The 20,601-nt window shown below is 38.2% G+C and overlaps 1 protein-coding gene across 1 annotated transcript in view; it reads left to right on the forward strand.

The window, feature by feature from the left end:
- The window catches only part of ASCC1 (activating signal cointegrator 1 complex subunit 1), a 98,707-nt gene that overhangs the window by 14,125 nt on the left and 63,981 nt on the right, over window positions 1-20,601 (forward strand). The window lies entirely within an intron of this gene.

The raw sequence follows: 20,601 nt of genomic DNA on the forward strand, positions 1-20,601 counted from the left end.
TTTTTTTTGGCTGCATTGGGTCTTTGTTGCTGCACGCGGGCTTTCTCTAGTTGCTGCGAGCGGGGGCTACTCTTCCTTGCGGTGCGCAGGCTTCTCTTGTTGTGGAGCACAGGCTCTGGGCCCCCCGGGCTTCAGTAGTCGTGGCATGCAGGCGCAGTAGTTGTGGCTCACGGGCTCTAGAGCACAGGCTCAGTAGTTGTGGGACACAGGCTTAGTTGCTCTGCGGCATGTGGGATATTCCCAGGCCAGGGCTCGAACCTGTGTTCCCTGCATTGGCAGGCAGATTTTTAACCACTGTGCCACCAGGGAAGCCCCATGCTGTGTTTTCTTAATCTTGTAATAAAGAGAGGAATAAAAGCATGTGGAATAAAATAGAAGTGTGGTTAGTATTTTTTATTTTATTTTTTTTGGTTCTTGAGGCAGATGGACATACATCTGATTCTGGGTTCCTCAATCTGTGTAGACTTGAGCAAGTGAACCTCTCCAAATTTTTACAGCCTGCTTTGGAGAGTTGCAGGAAGGATTAAATGAGATAACATATAGTACTCAGCATGGTGCTTGATACAGAATAAGCATTTAGTAAATGGTGACTGCTACTCCTGATATTTTTATGGCTGGTTAGGTTAAAATTGTTAGTATTACTTGGAGTATTCAGAGTAGGTGAGTGCTATATTTGATAGCTGTGGGCAAGGTCAGTGAAAATGTTTTTGGTGAAAATTTTTACAAAATCCTTTCTTCCTTCTCTTTTTCCCTTCTCTTGTTTGTCCTGTCCACATTGCTCAAGCTGGGTCTTAGGTGTTAGAATATAGTGAGATATAGGTATGCAGATACAGAAGTATTAGAATCCAAGTACTTTTATGGGACAGGGGGTGACAGTTGGTCAACTTAATTATTTAAGAAGGAGGCTATGATGGTGAGAAGATTCAGACTGGGCAAATGTGAGTAGACAGTATAGAATTGTATAATCTATTTTTAGATGACTTTTTTGGCATTTATGTACTTGAACAAAGGTACATTTATAAGTTCAATACACAAATACTATATATATGTGTATGCATACATATATATGATTAGTAAACCATCAGAATATTACTAATTGTCATTAGTAAACCATCAGTATCTTTTTTCCTCTTAACATTTCATAGCAAGATGATTTCATTCTCAGTGGGAGTGGAGGGTCGGGTAGGAGAAGATCAAGAACGCTGAAGTTATAAAGACGCAGATGTAGAGAATGGACTTGAGAACGGGGTGGGGGAAGGGTAAGCTGGGACGAAGTGAGAGAGTGGCATGGACATATGTACACTACCAAATGTAAAATAGATAGCTAGTGGGAAGCAGCCTCATAGCACAGGGAGATCAGCTCGGTGCTTTGTGACCACCTAGAGGGGTGCGTTAGGGAGGGTGGGAGGGAGACGCAAGAGGGAGGGGACATGAGGATATATGTATACATATAGCTGATTCACTTTGTTATACAGTAGCAACTAACAACAATGTAAAGCAATTATACTCCAATAAAGGTGTTAAAAAAAAAAAGTGGAAGTTTCAGTATGGTCTGGTAAATTTTGTGGGGGTGGTGCTGGTAAGTTTTGGAGTTGTTCTGCCTTGTAAATACCACTTACTGAAGCTCAGTGATTATTTATTTTTTGGAGTATTACAAATACCTGATATTTGACAAACAGATTACAATAAATTAGCCTTTTTCTTTCTGTGTGTGTGTGTATATGTGTGAACAGTTTCTCAGTTTTCTTTTGGATCCTGACAAGGGCTGACAGGGAGCAAATATTGGAATGATTACTTTAACTCAGCTGGAATGAGATTGGCCACTATGAATGTCATGCTGGCCTTAATCAGTCCAAAGTACTTCCTTCCTGCTTTCAGGGAGACTCCATACTGACATTGTCTTCTTCCTGCTTTTATTTTATTTTATTTTTTATTTATTTATTTTTTTAAACATCTTTATTGGAGTATAATTGCTTTACAATGGTGTGTTAGTTTCTGCTTTATAACAAAGTGAATCAGTTATACATATACATATGTTCCCATATCTCTTCCCTCTTGCGTCTCCCTCCCTCCCACCCTCCCTATCCCACCCCTCTAGGTGGTCACAAACCACCGAGCTGATCTCCCTGTGCTATGTGGCTGCTTCCCACTAGCTATCTATTTTACGTTTGGTAGTATATATATGTCCATGCCACTCTCTCACTTTGTCACAGCTTACCCTCCCCCCTCCCCATATCATCAAGTCCATTCTCTAGTATGTCTGTGTCTTTATTCCTGTCTTACCCCTAGGTTCTTCATGACCTTTTTTTTTTTTTTCCTTAGGTTCCATATGTATGTGTTAGCATATGGTATTTGTTTTTCTCTTTCTGACTTAACTTCACTCTATATGACAGACTCTGGGTCCATCCACCTCACTACAAATATCTCAATTTTGTTTCTTTTTATGGCTGAGTAATATTCCATTGTATATATGTGCCACATCTTCTTTATCCATTCATCCGATGATGGACACTTAGGTTGCTTCCATGTCCTAGCTGTTGTAAATAGAGCTACAATGAACATTTTGGTACATGACTCTTTTTGAATTACGGTTTTTCTCAGGGTATGCCTTCCTGCTTTTAAATCAAGTCCTGCTAACAGCAGGGAAGTAAGCACAGCATAAAAGAGTTAATAAGGGACCATTATCTACTTATTTATTTATTTATTTATTTATTTGCGGTTCACGGGCCTCTCACTGTTGTGGCCTCGCCCGTTGTGGAGCACAGGCTCTGGACGTGCAGGCTCAGCGGCCATGGCTCACTGGCCCAGCCGCTCCGCGGCACGTGGGATCCTCTTGGACCGGGGCACGAACCCACGTCCCCTGCATCGGCAGGCGGACTCTCAACCACTGCGCCACCAGGAAAGCCCTATCTACTTATTATATGGAAGAAGGTTTTTACTGAATTTCATTCTGATGTTCGAACGACAGATGACTGTAAAACCATGTAGGTGTTTTCCACTGGTACTCTGCTTTTTTTTTTTAAATATAAATTTATTTATTATTTATTTTTGGCTGCATTGGGTCTTTGTTGCTGTACGTGGCTTTCTCTAGTCGCGGCGAGTGGGGGCTACTCTTTGTTGCGGTGCATGGGTTTCTCATTGCGTTGCTTCTCTTGTTGCGGAGCATTGGGTCTAGGCACGTGGGCTTCAGTAGTTGTAGCACGCAGGCTCAGTAGTTGTGGTTAGAAGGCTGTAGAGCGCAGGCTCAGTAGCTGTGGTGCATGGGCTTAGTTGCTCCAGGGCATGTGGGATCTTCCCGGGCGAGGGCTCAAACCCATGTCCCCTGCATTGGCAGGCGGATTCTCAACCACTTCGCCACCAGGGAAGTCCCTGGTACTCTGCTTTTATTTTTCCAACTTAGCAGAGTTCCTTTGTAGAAACTTTGAAGAATGTATGCCTGTTCATTGAGATAGCAGTTGTTTCCTGAAAGACTATGTGGCCCTCAGTCTTGTTTTGATTTCTCTGACACTCATTTGACATCTCTGTTGAGAGTTTCTTCATCTCTAAAATAGGAGTGGTCTCAACATTCTCTTACATATAAGAAAAAGATGACATCTCTTGGTATAAAGTTGGCGCATACATATTTGAATTTACATATGTATGTATTACATACATTTATTAAAATTAAGTTACACACACTGTTTTGTAACTACCTTTTCGATTTTTTTTTTTTTTGGCCACGCCACGCAGCTTGTGGAATCTCAGTTCCCTGACCAGGGACTGAACCCGGGCCCCAGCAGTGAGAGCCTGGAATCCTAACCACTAAGCCACTAGGAACCTCCCTACTTTTTCGATTTAACAACATGTTTCAGGTCAATATAAGTAAATCTAATTGCTGCTTCTAATTGCTATGAAGTATCCTAGTCTATGAATGTACCCTAACTTATTTAATTAATACCCTATTGATGGACCATTGAAAGAAATTATTTCTATTAAATAATGCTATAAAGAACATTTTTGTAAATGCATCTTTGTGTTCTTGGCTGATGGTTTCTTTGAGGTACATTTTGGGATAAATTCTTAGAACTGGAATACATGGGTTAAGGGAATGTAAACTTATAAATTTTTGATAGTTGTTTCCATTTTATTTTAAAAATCTGCCTTTTTGAGTTACAACTTACAAATAATATAATGCACCCATTTTAAGAGTATGCTTTGATGAATTTTGACAGACATATACAGCAGTGCAACAACCATCAAAAACAAATGTAGAACATTTCCATCACCCCAAAAAGTTCCCTTACACTACCTCTTTGCAGCCACTTCCGCTTCCTGCTATCTCATCTCCTACTAGTGATTCCAGGCAACCACTTATCTGCTGTGTTACTACTGGATTTCCCTTTGTTAGAATTTCATATAAATGGAATTATGCAGTATAATTTTAATTTTTTTTTTTAATTCTTTGATCGCACTGTGCAGCATGTAGGATCTTAGTTCCCCAACCAGGGATCAAACCCACGCGCCTTGCATTGGAAGCACAGAGTCTTAACCACTGGACCACCAGGGAAGTCTCCAGTATATAGTGTTTTGTGTGGCTTTTTTTTTTGTTCAGCATAACATTTTTGAGCATCATTCATGTTGGTGTGTGTTACAGTAGTTCATTTCTTTTTATTATGAAGTATATTCCTTTGCATGAATGTACCAAAATTTGTTTATCCATTCAACTATTTGGGTGGTTTCTAGTCTTTGGCTCTTATAAATGAAGCTATTTTAATGATTTGTACAAAAATCTTTGTGTTAAGTATATGTTTTTATTCCTCTTGGGCAAGTACTTAGGAGTATAATTGTTGGATCAAGTGCAGATATATGTTTAGTTTTATAGAAAACTTAGAACTATTCCCAGAGTGGTGGTGCCTCTTCCTACCACAAATGATATATGAGAGTTTAGGTTGTTCCACATTCTTGCCAACATTTGGTGGTGTCTTTTTTATTTTTTTAAATTGAAGTGTAGTTGATTTACAGTGTTTTGTTAGTTTCTGGTGTGCAGCAAAGTAATTCATTTATACATACATATACATATTCTTTTTCATATTCTTTTCCATTATGGTTTATTACAGGATATTGAATATAGTTCCCTGTGCTATACAGTAGGACCTTTCTGTTTATTTATTTTGTATATAGTAGTTTGTATATGCTAATCCCAAACTCCTAATTTATTTCTCCCCAATCACCTTTTCCCTTTGGTAATCATAAATTTGTTTTCTGTGTCTGTGAGTTTGTTTTATAAATAAGTTAATTTGTATCACATTTTAGATTCCATATGTAAGTGATATCATATGATATTTGTCTTTCTCTTTCTGACTTACTTCACTTAGTATGGCTAGGACCTCCAATATAGTGTTGAATAGAAGTGGTGAGAGGGGACATTCTTTCCTTGTTCTTGATCATCGTAGGGGGAAAGTATTCAATCTTTTATCATTAAGTTTAATGTAAGCTGTAGGTTTTTTACCGATGCCCTTTATCTGGTTGAGGAAATTCCATTCTGTTCCTAGTTTGCTGAGAATTAAAAAAAAATCGCAGCTAGGTATTAAATTTAGTTAATCTTTTTTTGTTTGTTTGTTTTTGCGGTACGTGGGCCTCTCACTGCTGTGGCCTCTCCCATTGTGGAGCACAGGCTCCAGATGCGCAAGCCCAACGGCCATGGCTCACGGGCCCAGCTGCTCCGCGGCATGTGGGATCTTCCCAGACCGGGGCACAAACCCGTGTCCCCTGCATCGGCAGGCGGACTCCCAACCACTGCACCACCAGGGAAGCCCTGTTAATCTTTTTTTAATATTTATGAGATTTATGTATTTTTCTTCATAGTGTAAATATGCTTTATTACATAATTGATTTTGTAATGTTAAAACTAATCTTGCTCCTTAGATAACCTCACTTGGTCTTTTTAAAAAAATATATTTATTTATTTTCAGCTGCTTCGGGTCTTAGTTGCAGCATGTGGGATCTTTCATTGCGGTGCGCAGTTGTGGCACTCAGGCTTCTTTCTAGTTGGTGCAAGGGCTCAGTAGTTGCAACATGAGGGCCTTAGTTCCCTGATGAGGGATCAAACCCACGTCCCCTGCATTGGAAGGCGGATTCTTAACCACTGGACTACCAGGGAAGTCCCTCACTTGGTCTTGATGTTTTATCATTTTTATATATTGTTGGATTTGATTTACTAGAACTTAATTATTAAGGAGTTTTATATCTGTGTTCATGAGAAGTATTGGTTTTAGCTTTCTTGTGATGTCTTCATCTTTTTTTTTCTTGTGTGTGTGTGTGTTAGCTTCAGGTGTACAGCAGAGTGATTCAAGGTGTACAGTTATGTGTGTATGCTTTTTCAGATTCTTTTCCATTATTGGTTATTACAAGACATTGAATATAGTTCCCTGTACTATACAGTAGGTCCTTGTTGTTTATTTCATACATAGTAGTGTGTATATGTTAATCCCAAACTGCTAATTTATCACACACACTCCCCCCCACCCCTTGCTATCCCCTCTGGTAAACATGTATGTTTTCTATGTCTGAGTCTATTTCTGTTTTGTAAATAAGTTCATTTATATCATTTTCTTAGTCTTCATCTGGTTTTGATATCAGGGTAATACTGACCATATGATTCAATACCAAATGAGTAAAGTGAGTTGGGAAGGGTTCCCTTCTTATTTTCTGAGTTTGTGTAAGTTTGTGTAGGTATCTTTTTTCCTTAAATGTTTAATGGAATTCACCAGTGAAGCCATCTAGATCTTTAGTTTTCTGAGAAGTTTTTAAGTTAAATTTTGAATTAAATTTATTTAGTCGTTAGAACTATCCAGGTTATTTACTTCTTGAGTGTGTTTTTGTAGTTTGTATCTTTGAATTTGTCCATTTCATCTAAAGTTTTTGAATTTTATTAGAATAAAGGTGTTCATAATATTTTATTATCCTTTTCATGTCTGTAAGCCCTGAAGTGATAGTCCCTCTTTCGTTGATGATATTGGTAATTTGTGTCTACTCTCTTATTCCTGATCTGTCTGGCTAGAGGTTTATCAATTGTATTGGTCTTTAAAAAAAAAAAAAAGCTTTTGGTTCCATTGATTTTTCTCTATTGTTTGTCCATTTCTGTTTCATTGATTTCTGCTTTTATCTTTATTGTTGCATTTCTTCTGCTTAGCTTTGGGTTTAATTTGCTCTTGGTTTTTTGGCTTCTTAATGTAGAAACTTAAATCATTGATTTGAGACCTTTCTTAGTATTTGTGTTTTAAGTATTTTAAGTAAACATTTTTGAGATAATTGTTGATTCATATGTGGTTTTAAGTCTTGTGATTTCTTATTTCACCCATGTTATTTATAAGTTTGTTGTTTAGTTTTCTACTTTTGGGGATTTTTTTTGTTACTGTTACAGATATCTTTCCATTACTGATTTCTAACTTAATTTTCTTGGTCAGATAACATATTCTGTATGATTCCAATTCTTTTAAATGAATTTGTACCTGTTTTCTGTTACAGAATATTATCTATCTTGGTAAATGTTCTGTGTACATTTAAAAGGATGTACATTCTGATGTTTTTTGGTTGATCTATAAATGTTATATATGCTGTCTGAGTGTTAGTGATCATTGTCATCTATATCCATATTGATTTTCTGTCTACTTATTCTGTTAATTACTGCGAGAGGACTGTTGAAATCTCCAACTGTAATTGTGGATTCATCTATTCCTCCTTTCAGTTCTGCCATTTTTTTTCATATCTTCTTGGAAAATCAGTTCCTTTATAATTATGAAACATCCCTCTTTATCCCTGACAAGATTTCTTATTCTGAGGTGTAGTTTTTTAGATATTAATGTAGCCATTTCCAGCTTTCTTTTGATTAGTATTTTTCATTATATATATATTTTTATTCTTTTAGCATATGTGTATCTTTGTATTCTAAATATGTTTCTTAAAGACAGCATATAGTTGAATTTTAAAACATCTGGTCTGTCATCTCTTCCTTTTAACTGGAATGACTAGATTGTTTACTTTTAATGTAACTATAGATATAGGTGGGTTTAAATCTACCATTTTGTGATACTTTTTGTCCTATCTTTCCTTTGTTTTTTCCTATCATTTTTTAGATTTAGGGTTTTTTGAAATTTCATTTTCTTGACGCTGTTGGCTTCTTAGCTACACCTGTTTGTTTTATTTTTTAAGTAAATGTTGTTAGGTTTACAATATGTATTTAATCCATCACCTTCAAATAATATTACACCACTTTACATATAATTTAAGAACCTCACAATGTATCATCTATTTCCTCCCTCCTGTCCTTTGTTTAATTGTCATTAATCTTGCTTCTATATATAAACAGCTTTCTGTAAGATTTCTTACAGTTCAAGTTTGCTGATGCTGGATACAGTTTCTCTCAGCTTTTGTCCGAAAAAAATCTTTAATTCATCTTCTTTTTTGAAAGATAATTTTAACTGGTTATAGGATTCTAAGTTGATAGTTTTTTCTTTCAACACCATAAAGACATTATTCTGTTGTCTTATGGCTTGTACAGTTTCTGATAAGAAATCTATTGTAATTCTTTTTTCTTCTGTGTGTAATATGTTTGGCTACCTTTTTTATTGGAAATGTTTTCAAATTTATAAAAAGTATAAAAAAATAATATGAGGAATACTCATGCAGTAGTGCTGTATTATCTAATAATGTCCTTTATAATATTTCCAATACAAGTTCCAGGGTAAGGTCAGGAATTGCATTTAATTTTTATGTCCCTTTAACCTCTTTTTTTTTTTTTTTTTTTTTTTTTTTTTGTGGTACGCGGGCCTCTTACTGTTGTGGCCTCTCCTGTTGCGGAGCACAGGCTCCGGACGCGCAGGCTCAGCGGCCATGGCTCATGGGCCCAGCCACTCCGCGGCATGTGGGATCTTCCCGGACCGGGGCACGAACCCGTGTCCCCTGCATGGGCAGGCGGACTCTCAACCCCTGTGCCACCAGGGAAGCCCCCTTTAACCTCTTATGTGGAATATTTCATAGCTGTTCTGACTTTTATGTTATTGACATATTTGAAGAATGCATCCCTTCCATCCTTTTTTAAACAACAGAGCATTCTTTTTTGCATTTGTCTTATGTGTCCTCATGTTTAAGTTGATATTATGTTTTCTCAGTTAGAGTACTGCATAGGTGATGTTGTGTCCTTCTGAGGATATCACACCTGGGGACATACAGCATTCATCTGTTTTTCGTACGTGATGTTACATCTAGTCAAGATATTGCCCAAATTGCTTCTAAGTATAATAACTGTATTTTATATCTTCCTTGCAACTAATAAGCAGTCTGCAGGGAGATACTTTAAGAACATGAAAATATAGTTGTGTCTTGGTATCTGTAGGTGGTGGTTCCAGGATCCCCTGTGGATACCAAAATCCACAGGCGGTCAAGTCACATATAAAATGGCATAGTATTTGCATATAACCTATGCACATCCTCTTGTATACTTTAAATCATCTCTAGCTTACTTATAATATCTAGTACAGTGCAAATGCTATGAAAATAGTTGCCAGTATGTGGCAAATACAAGTTTTGCTTTTTAGAACCTCTGGAATTAAAAAAAAAAAATTCCCCAGGCTTAGCATCCACTGGTGATTCTTACCTGATTTTTTAAAAATTAATTCGTTAATTAATTAATTTATTTATTTTTGGCTGCACTGGGTCTTCGTTGCTGCACGTGGGCTTTTCTCTAGTTGCGGTGAACAGGGGCTACTCTTCGTTGTGGTGCACGGGCTTCTCATTGCAGTGACTTCTCTTGTTGTGGAGCATGGGCTCTAGGCTCATGGGCTTTAGTTGTGGCACGCAGGCTCAGTAGTGGTGCCTCGCAGGCTCTAGAGTGCAGGCTCAGTAGTTGTGGCACATGGGCTTAGCTGCTCTGCGGCATGTGGGATCTTCCTGGACCAGGGCTCGAACCTGTGTCTCTTGCATTGGCAGGCGGGTTCTCAGCCACTGTGCCACGAGGGAAGCTCCTTATCTGATCTTTACTATGATGGTTGCAAAATTTTTCTAGCGCTTGCTCTACATTTAGTATTCAGCTTTCTACATTCTATTGTAAGCAGGGGACCTTCCTTCTCCCCTTTTATTTTTTAATTAAAATCTTTTTTTATTTTTTATAAATTTATTTTTTTAATTTTTGCCTGTGTTGGGTCTTTATTGCTGCGCACGGTCTTTCTCTAGTTGCAGCGAGCAGGGGCTACTCTTCCTTGCGGTTCACAGGCTTCTTCTCATTGAAGTGGCTTCTCTTGTTGCAGAGCATGGGCTCTAGAGCACAGGCTCAGTAGTCGCGGCACACGGGCTTAGTTGCTCCGTGGCATGTGGGATCTTCCTGGACTAGGGCTCTAACCTATGTCCTCTGCATTGGCAGGTGGATTCTTAACCACTGTGCCACCAGGGAAGCCCCTCCCCTTACTTTTAAATTTATTTGTTATTCGTGTGATTTCATAAATTATATTTTTTTCTCAAGGGCTTATAATTTACTGTTGTGCTTAATTATTTTGATGCTTAAATTGTCTCAGATTTATCTCAGCGTCCTCTCAAACCTTTTCTGGGGATGCATCTTCCTTGGCCTGTATTTGTGCTTTTGTTCCAGTTTTCCTATATGTGTATGTGTGTGTGTGTGTACACACACACACACACACACACACACACACACACACACACACACACGGCTGCTTTTAAATGCCTTAATTTCTCTAAGGTCTCACCCCAGTGCTTCCTCTTAGAGCTTTAGTTGTTCTCTTGTATTCCTCTGCCTGTAATCTCTTGTCCCCAGGCACCTGAAGATCTGCTGTCTCCTGTAGTTCCTTCTCTCTCTCTGCAGGTAATTAACATTTCTTATAGTGGCCTCCAACCTGATAACCAGATTATACTACTGTTCCAAACTGCGCTCCAAGTTAGGCAAGACAGAAACCAGTTCCTCAGGCAGCCTCCTAACAAGCCAGAACATTGCAAACAACTTTCACTCTTCCTTCTGCCCTGATGGAGGAGCAGTTGTGTGGCTTCCTTCTGACCTCTTGTAATGTCCTAGGGAAGGGGTGTAGGGCAAAGGATAGATGAAATTTCCTACCATTTTGAGTGCAGCTTTCCTTTGGTTAGGCATTTGCTTGGTTGTTGCTGGTTTTTAACTGGTTTCTGGAGTTTTCCCAAAGCTGCTTTGGTCTGTATGCTATTGTTTATTTGCTGTTTCTGTCGGGGAATAAGGGCCTGGATCTTCTTAGTGTGCCATCTTGCTAATGTTGCTCCAAGTTTGTATAATTTTAAGGCATTATTTTCTCAAATATCTTTTTTCTTCCCTTTTCCTCATCTCTGTAACTCTAATTTCACCTGTATTAGACTAATTGATGTTGGTGTACAGATTACTGAAGCTCTGTTCATTTGCTTTCCAGACATTTTTTTTCCTCTCTCTGCTTCAGTTTGGATAGTTTCTGTGGCTGCGTATTCAAATTCACTATTTTTTTCTGAAGTGTCTAATCTGTTGTTAATCCCATCAAATGGGATTTTCATTTTTGCACTTATTTTTTTAATCTCTTGAAGTTCCATTTGTTTCTTTTTGATATTGTCCTTTTTCCTCTTCAGTATCCTCATGTTTTCCTTAAAATAGTTAAGCTTATAAATAATAGCTATTTAAAGTCATTAACTGCTAATCCATTAGTATAATATTATAGCATTCTAGATCTATATCTGTTGATGGATTATTTTTTGCCATGTAATGTCTGAAACATTTATATTAACATATTTCCATACAAATAACCCAAAGAAAGTTTAGTATTAGGTTTTTTTTTTTGAATTTTATTTTATTTATTTTTTTATACAGCAGGTTCTTATTAGTCATCAATTTTATACACATCAGTGTACACATGTCAATCCCAATCGCCCAGTTTAGCACACCACCATCCCCACCTCCCCCGCGGCTTTCCCCCCTTGGTGTCCATACGTTTGTTCTCTACATCTGTGTCTCAACTTCTGCCCTGCAAACTGGTTCATCTGTACCATTTTTCTAGGTTCCACATACATGCATTAATGTATGATATTTGTTTTTCTCTTTCTGACTTACTTTACTCTGTATGGCACTCTCTAGATCCGTCCACGTCTCAACAAATGGCTCAGTTTTGTTCCTTTTTATGGCTGAGTAATATTCCATTGTATATATGTACCGCATCTTCTTTATCCATTCGTCTTTCGCTGGGCATTTAGGTTGCTTCCATGACCTGGCTATTGTAAATAGTGCTGCAGTGAACATTGGGGTGCATGTGTCTTTTTGAATTATGGTTTTCTCTGGGTATATGCCCAGTAGTGGGATTGCTGGATCATATGGTAATTCTATTTTTAGTTTTTTAAGGAACCTCCGTACTGTTCTCCATAGTGGCTGTATCAATTTACATTCCCACCAACAGTGCAAGAGGGTTCCCTTTTCTCCACACCCTCTCCAGCATTTGTTGTTTGTAGATTTTCTGATGATGCCCATTCTAACTGGTGTGAGGTGATACCTCATTGTAGTTTTGATTTGCATTTCTCTAATAATTAGTGATGTTGAGCAGCTTTTCATGTGCTTCTTGGCCATCTGTATGTCTTCTTTGGAGAAATGTCTATTTAGGTCTTCTGCCCATTTTTGGATTGGGTTGTTTGTTTCTTTAATACTGAGCTGCATGAGCTGTTTATATATTTTGGAGATTAATCCTTTGTCCGTTGATTAATTTGCAAATATTCTGTACCATTCTGAGGGTTGTCTTTTTGTCTTGTTTGTGGTTTCCTTTGCTGTGCAAAAGCTTTTAAGTTTCATTAGGTCCCATTTGTTTATTTTGTTTTTATTTCCATTACTCTAGGAGGTGGATCAAAAAGGATCTTGCTGTGATTTATGTCAAAGAGTGTTCTTCCTATGTTTTCCTCTAAGAGTTTTATAGTGTCCAGTCTTACATTTAGGTCTCTAATCCATTTTGAGTTTTTTTTGTGTATGGTGTTAGGGAGTGTTCCAATTTCATTTTTACACATGTAGCTGTCCAGTTTTCCAGCACCACTTATTGAAGAGACTGTCTTTTCTCCATTGTATATTCTTGCCTCCTTTGTCATAGATTAGTTGACCATATGTGCGTGGGTTTATCTCTGGGTGTTCTATCTTGTTCCATTGATCTATATTTCTGTTTTTGTGCCAGTACCATATTGTCTTGATTACTGTAGCTTTGTAGTATAGTCTGAAGTCAGGGAGTCTGATTCCTCCAGCTCCGTTTTTTTCCCTCAAGACTGCTTTGGCTATTCGGGATCTTTTGTGTCTCCATACAAATTTTAAGATTTTTTTGTTCTAGTTCCGTAAAAAATGCCATTGGTAATTTGATAGGGATTGCATTGAATCTGTAGATTGCTTTGGGTAGTATAGTCATTTTCACAATGCTGATTCTTCCAATCCAAAACATGGTATATCTCTCCATCTGTTGGTATCATCTTTAATTTCTTTCATCATTGTCTTATAGTTTTCTGCATACAGGTCTTTTGTCTCCCTAGGTAGGTTTATTCCTAGGTATTTTATTCTTTTTGTTGCAATGGTAAATGGGAGTGTTTCCTTAATTTCTCTTTCAGACTTTTCATCGTTAGTGTATAGGAATGCAAAAGATTTCTGTGCGTTAATTTTGTATCCTGCAACTTTACCAGATTCATTGATTAGCTGTAGTAGTTTTCTGGTGGCATTTATAGGATTCTCTATGTATAATATCATGTCATCTGCAAACAGTGACAGTTTTACTTCTTCTTTTCCAATTTGTATTTCTTTTATTTCTTTTTCTTCTCTGATTGCTGTGGCTAGGACTTCCAAAACTATGTTGAATAATAGTGGTGAGAGTGGACATCCTTGTCTTGTTCCTGATCTTAGAGGAAATGCTTTCAGTTTTTCACCATTGAGAATGATGTTTGCTGTGGGTTTGTCTTCTATGGCCTTTATTATGTTGAGGTAGGTTCCCTCTTTGCCCACTTTCTGGAGAGTCTTTATCATAAATGGGTGTTGAATTTCGTCAGAAGGTTTTTCTGCATCTAATGAGATGATCGTATGGTTTTTATTCTTCAATTTGTTAATATGGTGTATCACATTGATTTATTTCCATATATTGAAGAATCCTTTCATCCCTGGGATAAATCCCACTTGATCGTGGTGTATGATCCTTTTAATGTGTTGTTGGATTCTGTTTGCTAGTATTTTGTTGAGGACTTTTGCATCTATATTCATCAGTGATATTGGTCTGTAATTTTCTTTTTTTGTAGTATCTTTGTCTGGTTTTGGTTTCAGGGTGATGGTGGCCTCATAGAATGAGTTTGGGAGTGTTCCTGCCTCTGCAATATTTTTTTTTTTTTTTTTCCTTGCGTTATGCGGGCCTCTCACTGTTGTGGCCTCTCCCATTTGCGGAGCACAGGCTCCGGACGCGCAGGCTCAGCGGCCATGGCTCACGGGCCCAGCCGCTCCGCGGCACGTGGGATCTTCCCGAAACGGGGCACGAACCCGCGTCTCCTGCATCGGCAGGTGGACTCTCAAGCACTGCGCCACCAGGGAAGCCCCCTCTGCAATTTTTTGGAAGAGTTTGAGAAGGATGGGTGTTAGCTCGTCTCTAAATGTTTGGTAGAATTCACCTGTGAAGCCATCTGGTCCTGGCCTTTTGTTTGTTGGAAGATTTTTAATCACAGTTTCAATTTCATTACTTGTGATTGGTCTGTTCATATTTTCTGTTTCTTCCTGGTTCAGTCTTGGAAGGTTATACCTTTCTAAGAATTTGTCCATTTCTTGCAGGTTGTCCATTTTATTGGCATAGAGTTGCTTGTAGTAGTCTCTTAGGATGCTTTGTATTTCTGCAGTTTCTGTTGTAACTTCTCCTTTTTCATTTCTAATTTTATTGATTTGAGTCCTCTCCCTCTTTTTCTTGATGAGTCTGGGTAATATTTTATCAATTTTGTTTATCTTCTCAAAGAACCAGATTTTAGTTTTATTGACCTTTCCTGTTGTTTTGTTTCTATTTCATTTATTTCTGATTTGATCTTTATGATTTCTTTCCTTCTGCTAACTTTGGGTTTTGTTTGTTCTTCTTTCTCTAGTTCCTTTAGGTGTAAGGTTAGATTGTTTATTTGAGATTTTTCTTGTTTCTTGAGGTAGGCTTGTATAGCTATAACTTCCCTCTTAGAACTGCTTTTGCTGCATCCCGTAGGTTTTGTATCATCGTGTTTTCATTTGTCTCTAGGTTTTTTTGATTTCCTCTTTGATTTCTTCAGTGATCTCTTGGTTATTTAGTAACTTATTGTTTAGCCTCCATGTGTTTGTGTTTTTTACGTTTTTTTCCCTGTAATTCATTTCTAATCTCATAGCACTGTGGTCAGAAAAGATGATTGATATGATTTCAATTTTCTTAAATTTACTGAGGCTTGATTTGTGACCCAAGATGTGATCTATCCTGAGAATATTCTGTGCACACTTGAGAAGAAAGTGTAATCTGTTGTTTTTAGATGGAATGTCCTATAAATATCAATTAAATCTATCTGGTCTATTGTGTCATTTAAAGCTTCTCTTTCCTTATTTGTTTTCATTTTGGATGATCTGTCCATTGGTGTAAGTGAGGTGTTAAAGTCCCCCACTATTATTGTGTTACTGTCGATTTTCTCTTTTAGAGCTGTTAGCAGTTGCCTTATGTATTGAGGTGTTCCTATGTTGGTTGGATATATATTTATAATTGTTATATCTTCTTCTTGGATTGATCCCTTGATAATTATGTAGTGTCCTTCCTTGTCTCTTGTAACATTCTTTATTTTAAAGTCTATTTTATCTGATATAAGTATTGCTGCTCCAGCTTTCTTTCGATTTCCATTTGCATGGAATATCTTTTTCCATCCCCTCACTTTCAGTTGATATGTGTCCCTATGTCTGAAGTGGGTCTCTTGTAGACAGCATATATATGGGTCTTGTTTTTATATCCATTCAGCAAGCCTGTATCTTTTGGTTGGAGCATTTAATCCATTCACGTTTAAGGTAATTATTCATATGTATGTTCCTATTACCATTTTCTTAATTGTTTTGGGTTTGTTTTTGTAGGTCCTTTTCTTCTCTTGTGTTTCCCACTTAGAGAAGTTCCTTTAGCATTTGTGGTAGAGCTGGTTTGGTGGTGCTGAATTCTTTTAGCTTTTGCTTGTCTGTAAAGCTTTTGATTTCTCCATCCAATCTGAATGAGATCCTTGCTGGGTAGAGTAATCTTGGTTGTAGGATCTTCCCTTTCATCACTTTAAGTATATCATGCCACTCCCTTCTGGCTTGTAGAGTTTCTGCTGAGAAATCAGTTGTTAACCTTATGGGAGTTCCCTTGTATGTTATTTGTCGTTTTTCCCTTGCTGCTTTCAGTAATTTTTCTTTGTCTTTAATTTTTTCCAATGTGATTACTATGTGTCTTGGTGTGTTTCTTCTTGGGTTTATCCTGTATGGGATTCGCTGTGCTTCCTGGACTTGGGTGACTATTTCCTTTCCCATGTTAGGGAAGTTTTCGACTGTAATCTCTTCAGATATTTTCTCTGGTCCTTTCTCTTTCTCTTCTTCTGTGACCCCTATAATGCGAATGTTGTTGCATTTAATGTTGTCCCAGAGGTCTCTTAGGCTGTCTTCATTTCTTTTCATTCTTTTTTCTTTATTCTCTTCCATGGCAGTGAATTCCACCATTCTGTCTTCCAGGTTACTTATCCATTCTTCTGCCTCAGTTATTCTGCTATTGATTCCTTCTAGTGTAGTTTTCATTTCAGTTATTGTATTGTTCATCTCTGTTTGTTTGTTCTTTAATTCTTCTAGGTCTTTGTTAAACACTTCTTGCATCTTCTCAATCTTTGCCTCCATTCTTTTTCCGAGGTCCTGGATCATCTTCACTATCATTATTCTGAATTCCTTTTCTGGAAGGTTGCCTGTCTCCACTTCATTTAGTTCTTTTTCTGGGGTTTTATCTTGTTCCTTCATCTGGTACATAGCCCTCTGCCTTTTCGCCTTGTCTGTCTTTTTGTGAATGTGGTTCTTGTTCCACAGGCTGCAGGATTGTAGTTCTTGCTTCTGCTGTCTGCCCTCTATTGATGGATTTTTTACCTGCTTATGGGTCACATTTTTCTGCTTCTTGTATATCTGTTTATTTTTTATTGGGTGGTGAACATTGTGAATTTACTCCGTTGAGAGCAAATTTTGTTTTTTCTCTTTAGAGAGTCTGAACCTTGGTTCTGGAAAATAGCTACTTGTGGATCAGCATAATCATTCCAAAGCTTGTATTTAAGCCTTTTAAGGGCAGATCTGGAGTATTCCTTTCTCTAGGGCTAGTTTAGCTTCACTCCTAAGGTGTGTCCCTCCTGGAATCTCTATTCAGTGCTGTGTGTATTCAAGCGTGGTGTCTCCACTCTGGCTGGTGGGAACTTGAATGTTAGCATGCTGTTTGAGCTTTGGGTAGTGTTAGGCTTACAGCTCCCCAGTAGTTGTTTTTCATCTGGTCTTGTGGATTTCACCCTGTGCATGTGCAGATTGTCCTTCAGCCAAAGTCTCAAAGAGAGTTTTATGCTGATTTCTGAAGTCCTTTTTTTTTGGCTTCCTCGTCTTCAGTGCTTGGTCCTACAAATTTTATTTGCCTTTGCATCACCAAATTCCAGAATTGAATTGAATTGTCCCCTCAGTTCATTGGGATCATTGGGCTCTGTTTGGGGTCCCCACTCTGTGCCCCTGTGTGGAAATTGTCTCCATTCAGAAAGCCAAGATGGGGCTCAGTCTGTCTAGCACCATCTGTTATCCAGTGTCTGAAAACATTTGTTTTATGTGTTTTATCTAGTTTTCTAGTTTTTTTTTTTCTTTGCGGTACGCAGGCCTCTCACTGTTGCGGCCTCTCCCGTTGTGGAGCACAGGCTCTAGACGTGCAGGCTCAGCGGCCATGGCTCACGGGCCAAGCCGCTCCGCGGTATGTGGGATCTTCCTGGACTGGGGCACGAACCCGTGTCCCCGGCATTGGCAGGCGGACTCTCAACCACTGTGCCACCAGGGAAGCCCTAGTTTTCTAGTTATTGATGGCAGGAGGCAAGTCCTGTAGGAGTTAATTCTTCATGGGCAAAAGGAGACATACATTTTAAAATTAGGATATAATTCATGAATATAGGTGCACAGTTCGGTGGTTTTTAGTATATTCACTACATTATGCAACCATTGCCACCATCTAATTCTAGAATATTTCCATCACCCCGTAAAGATAGCTCATACTCATTAAGTTGTCAGTTCCTATTGCCCCCTTTTCCCAGCCCCTAACAACCACTAATCTACTTTCTGTCTCTGTTAATTTGCCTATTCTGAATATTCCATATAAATGGAATCATACAATATGTGGCCTCTTGTCTCTGGGCATCTTTCACTTAACAATGTTTTTAAGGTTTATCCATGTTTTATCATGTAACGCTACTTCATTTTCTTTTTATGGCCAAGCAATATTCCATTGTGTGGCTCTACCACATTTTGTTTATGCATTCATCACTTGATGGATGTTTGGGTTGTTTCTACTTTTGGGCTTTTATGAGTAATGCTGCTATCCATACATGTTTTCTTATAGTAATTTGTAATATTGTAAACAAGGCTGAGTTTACCATTATTTTTATTTACTTAATTGACCTTGATCTGATAAAAAATAGCTGTTGTGTTGTGCTAGACAGTGTTCTAAGTGCCTCCTATGCTTATTTTGTTTAATCTTCAGTCCATCCCTATGAGGTAGATACTGATTTTCCATTTTACTGATTAAGAAAGTGAAGTTTAGAGAGGATAATTTTCCCAAGGTACTACAGGGTACCACAGCTAGTGGTTGCCACCATGCTAAGTCAGATAGATGATACAGAGTTGTGTAGGAGCTAGTAATGGCTGTAATTTATACAATCTAATAGAACAAATAGCTGAAATTAGTCCTGGGAGTCCCTGTGGGAAATTATTTGAACAGGAAAAAAAAAAAAACAGACTGTTTAGGGACTTCCCCAGTTAAGACTCGGTGCTGCCAGTGCAGGGGGCACAGTTTCAATGCCTGGCTGAGGAACTAGGATCCCACATGCTGCATGGCATGGCCAAAAAAACCCCCCAAAAAACAACCCTACCAAAAAATAACTGTTTAAATTGAAGATCTTTTGATGGTTGCTTGTTTGTTAACCACTTGTACCAATCTTTCAGCAGGTATTTTCCTTGGGACTAGCCTTGAGTAGAATTAGGTAGTAATTTGTACAGTATTTGAGTATTCAAAAAACAGCAGCAGAGCCTTCCCAGTTGTGCTTGGGTTTTTCAACTCCAAATCATATTCTGTTCCCTAATAGTTAAAAGATAGTTAAAAGATATCATGTGGATATGATATTATTTAAGAAGGACTTTCGTTCATTAGGGATATCCATCTTCACTCCTGTATTAGGACTGAAGGAGGTGAGATTCTTTATCTTTTAAAAATTCATTAATAATATTAATTTTTTTTTCTTTCTTTGAGAAGGTAAATTTATCCTCCTTTGCAGCTTATGTCAAATAAAAGAAGTCCTTTTGGGATCTCTGAGGTGAAAAGTAATATTGGAAAAGGAATTTATTAGGTTACATTTGTACCCTACTCTATTAGTTTTCTGTTGCTGTGTAATAAATTACCACAATCTTAGCAGCTTAAAAACAACACGCATTTATCATCTCACAGTATTGTAGTAGCTCTGTAGATTAGAAGACCTGGTGGCCTCGAGGGGGTTCTCTGCTTTGGGTCTCACAAGGCCAAAATCAAGGTATTGGCCAGACCGGTCTCTTATCTGGAGGACCTGGAGGAGAATCCACTTCCAAGTTCATTCACATTGTTGGCAGAATTCAGTTCCTTGTGGCTGTAGGTCTGAAGTCCCTGTTTCCCTGACATGGGGCCCTTCTCACTTCTGTCAAATCCTGCTTGTGCTTTGAGTCTCTGACTTTGCCACCAGCCAGAGAAAACTCTGCTTTTTAAAGAGCTCATGTGTATAGGTCAGGCTTACTGGGATAATCTGCCTGATTAAGGTCAGCTGTGCCATATAACTGAGTATAATCACAGCCGTGATATCACATTCACGGGTTCCACCCACAGTCAAAGGAGAGGGGATTATATGAGGTTAAGGGTCTTTGAGGGTCATTCTTAGAATTCTGCCTACCATAGCTATTAATGTTCATTTTAAAACATTGTTGTGAGGGTCACATTTTTGATACAGCTGACTTTTCTACTCCCGGCTCTCATCCTATCCTTCCCTCACCCTTTCTTGAACTCTTTTCTTCCTTTAAAATAGTGGGCCCCTTTTCGCTCTTTATTTGGTAGCATTCTTGTCCTTGACCTCATCTTTGACTCTCTAAGGAAACCCTGGATTTACCTTTTAGAATAACATTTCCTGAAATCACTTTTCTTTGTGCTGATCAATTATATAAGAAATGTTTGACTACAGACATCATCATCTTCATCCTTGTGCTTCAGCTCCCTAAGCCTGAGTATTTAATGTAGGATTTAGCTGCTCACAGACACCAGCAAGGTGTTTTTTCATCTGTGTGATCTGCAGATGAACTGCACATTATTTTTTCACTCTTTC

The sequence above is a fragment of the Lipotes vexillifer genome, unplaced genomic scaffold (genome assembly GCF_000442215.2).
Source record: "Lipotes vexillifer unplaced genomic scaffold, Lipotes_vexillifer_v1.1 scaffold205, whole genome shotgun sequence".
NCBI classification, from domain to species: Eukaryota; Metazoa; Chordata; class Mammalia; order Artiodactyla; family Lipotidae; genus Lipotes; species Lipotes vexillifer.